Raw genomic sequence first — 6,382 nt, forward strand, 5'->3', positions numbered from 1 at the left:
CAATACTTCAGCTCCTCCTTCCACTTTCTTTCCCAGTTTAATCCACAATGAGAACTAGGGCACCATATCTTCTTACACTCCTAGTAATCAATCCCAGCCACCCCCATGGAAGCTCCCACTTCCATCTCAGTTGGTATATGCCCTTCCTAAAACTATTGTTCACAGGGCCAGAGCAAAATTATGGCAGGGGCCAAAGCAAAATTATGGCAGGTAGGGCCTTTGTCTTGAACGTGGCTGACCCAAGTTAGATTCCCAGCACAACATATGGTCTTCTGAGCACCGTCTGGAGTGATCCCTGAGTGCAGAACCAGGTGTAAGCCCTGACCACAACCAAGTGTGGCTCACAAACCAAAACTGAAAAATATATTTTTAAATAAAAAAATTGTTCAGAGGGAAACGGGGCACTGGTAGTAGGAAATGTACATTGGTGAAGGGATGGGTGTTGGAACATTATATAATTGAAACCCAATCATAGAACAACTTTCTAACTGTGTATTTCACTGTGGTTCAATTAAAAAATAAATTTAAATTTAAAACTAAATTAAACCACACAAGAAATATCGTTGATTTCATGGGGAATATCCCAGTAATTTCTCTGTTCCCCATATTGCATTTCTCTTTCCTCACTGCCGGGGGGAGGGAATCTTTTACCTTTATATCTTCTAAGTGTCTGACCTCTTACATATACTGAATAAACAAATATAAGCTTTCAGGAATGGAAGAATGAAAAGGAAGAAAGGACATACGGATGAATTAAAAGATGAATGAATGGATTGAAGGCCTTATGAGCTGACATTCCTCCAAGAGGTCTATTTTGAAGATTAACCTTGATAGGCTCCCCCCAAAAATGACTTTGTTAAATAGGATCTTTAAAGAGGCAATTATATACCAATAAAGTAATTGTGGTGGCCCCTCATTGAATATGACTGTGGTCATTTTTAAAGGGGTAAATTTGGAGACGGACCTGCAGACATGTCTAAGGAAAGACACAGGAAGTGGACAGTCATTCAGACACTAAGGAGACATGTCAGAAGAACCCAACCCTGCTGACACTTGATCTGGGACTTCACCCTCCAGAACTACTAGAAAATTTATTTCTTGTTGTTTAAGTCACCCAGTCTTTGTTTTGGTGGCCCTAGGACTCTAATGTGGATGGATGCATGGATGCATGGAAAGAGGAAGGAAGGAAGGAAGGAAGGAAGGAAGGAAGGAAGGAAGGAAGGAAGGAAGGAAGGAAGGAAGGACTTGTAGGATATTACCTCTCCAAGCTCTGTGGCTCTTACTCAGTGTTGCTCTTATATTCAGCAGCAGCCTGAGAGTCCAGAAATTGGCACCCATCTCAGTGCCGGGTATGAAAGACACTGCCTTTACCTTCTACTCTAGTCTCCTCTCGGTGTCCTCAACCTCTTCTTCCCCAGAGTTCTCTCTCTAGATATTGTCCCTCCCTCTTTCCTGGCCCCTAGAAACCAGCTCCAATCTCCCAGAAGAATGAAGATCCCTCTTCTCTGCCTTGAGTCCCCTCTGCAGCCTCTCTCTGGGCTCTCCTATGCTCATCATGCTCCTATGCCCCACACACTCCCAGTGGCTGCCTCCAGCTCTTCCTGCCAGGACCCATGAGCTTTGCTTTCACTTTCACCGTCCCCAACCACTGAGCCTAGGAGTTCCACAGTCTGGATTTCAATTCTGCTTTGTGACTTCCTTGACCTTAATAGGGCTGCTCACCAATTTCTTTGCCTCAAGTCACACACATAGAAATTGTGGTTCATGGTAGCCCATGTCTGCTTGAGTCATTGTGAGGCTTGAGTCGTAGGACACTCCAAAATTTCATAAATGCACGTTTTCACCTCTAAACCCAGTTTTACTTCTGGTGTTTTAATTCCCCTCTGTTCATCTGTTTCTGCCAATGCAGAATTTCTCTGAGCCAGGAGGAAGAGGAGAGAAATTGGAGAGTCCAGCAAAGCCCCTGCCCATTGTTCCTCCCCATCAGCCTTATTTCTTTCTTTTCTTTTCTTTTCTTTTCTTTTCTTTCCTTTTCTTTTCTTTTCATTTCTCTTCTCTCCTTTTCTTTTCTTTTTTTTTATTGAATGACCATGAGATACAGTTATAAAGCATTCATGTTTGAGTTTCAGCCATACAATGATTGAACGCCCATCCCTCCACCAATGCATATTCCTCACCACCAATGTCTCCAGTATATCCCCCCTTCCCAATGCTCCCCCTGCTTCTATGGCAGACAATTTCCCCCATACTCTCTCTCTACTTTTGAGCATTATGGCTTTCAATAAAGATACTGAGAGGCTATCACGTTTGATCCTTTATCTACTTTCAGCACATATATCTGATCCTGAATGATTCCTCCAACCATCATTGACTTAGTGATCACTTCTCTATTCCAGCCGCCTTCTTCCCTGGCTCATGAGACAGGCTTCCAACTATCATCCTTTTCTTCCGCAGTGTAACTCTTCCCTGAGATAAGAGCAAGACTTGACTCCCAGTATTTCAATTCCATACTCATTTCTTTGGAGCCACCCTAATAAGATCTTGCTTTGTCCTCGCCTCAAGCTCTTCTCCTCAGCAAGGAGATGGCCTGAGGAGGAAACAGCTATTTTTCAGCTCATTTTTTCCATCTTGGCATAGATTACTGTGATCAAGCTTTAAGTAAAAGAAAATGTTCAACTGACAAACAATTAAAAAGCAACATAACTGAAAAAACAAAGCCTATTCAGCTTTAACTTTTTCAGTTGTGGTAAAATACATATAACAAAATTGACCACCTTAACCTTGTTTAAGGGGCTATAAGCTCATGCACAGTCATTGTATGATAACTATGAGAACTATCTCCAGAAATATTTTCTTTCTGCAAGGGTTGGGCCACTCAGAAAGTCCAAGGACCCCACAATGATTCTCCACCAATTGGGCCAACAGTTCAATGCAAGAAAGAAGATATGGTTCTGCAGTGCTGGGGATTATCCAGGCCACTCAGAGAGTACTGGGGACCTCCAGAGCCATAGCCAGCACTGCACCCCACAATGCTCAGGGAACCTTGATGCTGAGAATAAAACCCAAGTCGGAAGCATGTTAGGCAAGTTCTCTAACCACTATACTATCTCCCAGACCCTAGCATTCTTTTCATCTTGCAAAACAGAAACTCTGTACCCATTAAAACAGTAACTTCTGATTCCCTACCTCCCCATCACAGTCCTTGACAAACACTGATCTGAATGAATTGACAATGTCACAGTCCTTCTCCAAGTGGAATCACACAGTATCTGTATCTTCTTTGTGGATGGTCTGTTTCACATCACCTAATGTCTGTAAGGTTCGTTTATGTGGTTGCATGTGTATTTATTTTTGGGAGTAATATGTTCTGTGTGGCCGTATTTCCAGGCTGGAATCACCAGCAACTGAGATGTTCTGCATGAAAATACATAGTAAGAACTATGCATTCCTGGTGGTTCAGGTGGTCTATGCTCACATTCTATTCCTATGAAGAAAATACGATTAATTTTTATATCTTAGGTGGTAGTTATCAGCAAAGTTTCGGACAATCACATTGGAAGTGATCAGTAGGAGATTTAGCATGTCACTAACCTTATCCTGCCTCATGTCCTGCCTCTTTCCTCACCTTTTTCTTCATTGTTTTTATATAGCTAAATTATATATTTTTATGTTTGGGGGTTCACTCCCAGTAGTACTCAGGGCTTACTCTTGGCTCTGCACTCAGGGTCACTCCTGATGGGGCTGGAGGAGTCCATAGGAAGAGTTCAGAGATTGAATTCCGATTCGCTGCATGCAAGGCAAACACCCTACCTGCTGTACTATCACTCAGGTCCCTATATCACATTTTATTGCACAAAATGTGGCATATCTTTATCCAATTATCTATCGAAAGGCACCTTGGCTGCTTTCTGCTATAACACCACAATAAACACTGTAACATTTTGTGTTTATGGTTTTGTATTTGGGGATAGAGACCCAAAAGTGGAATTACTAGCTTATATCCTCAGCATCTGCAGGAAGCTTGGTAACATTTTCCAAAGTGGTTGTCCCAATTTACGGCCCCCAAATGTCACTCCTTTTTAGGGCCAAATAATCTCTCATTGCAGATCTTTTTTCACTGATCTGTTATGGGCAGTAGCTGCTTCTACCTTTCGGCACTCATGAAGAATGCTGCTATGTGCAGGGAGTGCCAACAAGACTGCTTTAAAAACAGTTTTTTAGAAGTTTATTCTTCTGTGACCATCAGGAAGCAAAGGGAGGTCAGGGCACCTGGTAAATAAATATCCATTTAGTCATTTTTGGCCTTCAAATGGCTGCATCCTCTGTACCATCAGGGGATTCTTGGAGGCAGAGATGATTGTACCATTGCATACTGTAAAATGAGAGTTTGGGGAGGCTAGATCAGTCATCCCAGGAGATACAGCCAGAAAGACCTGAAAGTTATGGCTGGTCTGGCTCCTGGACTCAGAGCCTCTTGGCCCTCTCATTCCACTTGCTGTAAGCAAGTCAGAGCTGGAACTGCCATGTGTGCAGACAAGGAGTGACACAGGCTGGACCACTACACCTCCTTCTTCTCCTGTGCTCGGAAACAAACAGTCATGGTCCTCCCGTTGTTCATCGATTTGCAGGCCCAGTAACGTCTCTATCATGACAGTTGTTGTTACTGTGTTTGGCATATTGAATACATCACGGGTAGCTTGCCAGGTTCTGCCGTGAGGGCGAGATACTCTCGGTAGCTTGCCGGGCTCTCCAAGAGGGGCTGAGGAATCAAACTTGTGTCAGCCATGTTGGCTGTGTGCAAGGCAAACGCCCTACCTGCTGTGCTATCGCTCCAGCCCGGAAACAAACATCTTTTTTTTTTTAAGTATCAATAGTGAACAAAGAAAAGTATATCATTGAGCCTAAAGGATTCAGACTTGAAGACTGAATCTCAGACTAGAACACATATATTTAGCTGTAACAACGCAGAAAGGGAGGGAGATTTCTCCAAATCTGCAAGGAAACTCTGAACAAACAAGCAATGGGGCACCAGATTTCTAGTACTTCCAGGTCAGGGAATGAACTACACAAAGTCGGGTAAATTTTAGGAATGTAAAGTACAAAGACTCGCCCTCAGAGAGTCATCCCATCAGCACTCTGAAGAAGACGGTGTTAACCTCAACACGACAGTGGTTCCAGCAACATCTGGAGAGAGATGTGTCCATGTCTGAAGACACAAAGCTGCCCAATGCACCTCTGTGGGGGAAAGGCACCCAAATACTGGACATCAGGGGCACAGCATCTAGGAGTCCCTGGGGCCAGGGTCTTGCTAAAGGAGACAGGTGAACAGACACCTCACAGTTCCCTTAAAGAGTCGGGGGGGGGGGGTGCTGGAGCAATAGCACAGCAGGTAGGGCATTTACCTTGCATACAGTCAACCCAAGTTTGATTCCCAGCACCCCATATGGTCCCCTGAGCACCACCAGGAGTGATTTCTGAGTGCAGAGCCAGAAGTAGCCCCTGTGCATTGCTGGGTGTACCAAAAAAAAAAAGAGAGAGAGAGAGAGATTGTGGGGTTTCTGAGTGGGACCCAGGACAGGGCCACTGGTCCCCCAAAGCTTGCAGAGACACCTCCCGCCTCCCTTACCCCCAGCTGCAGGGGTGGAGGGTTGCACCCACAGGCACTGTCTCCACTTTGCCCCTGAGACATTTTGCTGAAGCAGTTCAATCCACAGTGAGGCCTCTGCCATGAGGCACAAAAACCAAAGAAGCAGACAAATAACTCGGGGCCTCCTACGTTCCCTAGGGGCTGCGTGTCACCACCACCATCATGTCCAGCCACCAAGCACTGGGAAGCAGGAACTGTCTGGATCCCAGGACAGTAGCCCCCAGAACCCTGACCAGGGCCAGGCTCTCAGCTCACCTCAAGGGCAACTCTGACTCCTACTCAGTCCCGGGGACACAGTTGCACCTGGCCTCATGGGATTTGGTTTGGGGGAAAGGAATGGGAGTGAGCACAGAGGACAGGAGGGTGCAAAGGTACCCTGGGAACCAAGGGACACAGTGCAGAGACCAAGATCCAGACAGATGGCCACACTCTCAGAACTCATGTCAGACTCAGGGCCGGGGGCAGCTTTTACATGGCACAGGGCAGGGGTGGAGGCACGGGGCTGGAGGAATCTTGCTCTGGCCCCAGCACAGGGGCTTGTCCATCCCAAGGACGAGGGGATGCTCTCATTCCCAAGGGAAGGGCCATCAACAGCTGTGGCCTGGCCTTCTCACCGAGGGGTCCTTGGGCCCTGTGCTTCAAGTGAGCAGTCCCCTCTGGCCTTTATCAAGCCATTTCTGGCTCCTCCAAGCCATATCCCTGGCTGGCAAATGGGGGAGAGAAAACGCTGCGTGA

Source organism: Sorex fumeus, unplaced genomic scaffold (genome assembly GCF_029834395.1).
Source record: "Sorex fumeus unplaced genomic scaffold, SorFum_2.1 ptg000054l, whole genome shotgun sequence".
In the NCBI taxonomy this organism is placed as follows: domain Eukaryota; kingdom Metazoa; phylum Chordata; class Mammalia; order Eulipotyphla; family Soricidae; genus Sorex; species Sorex fumeus.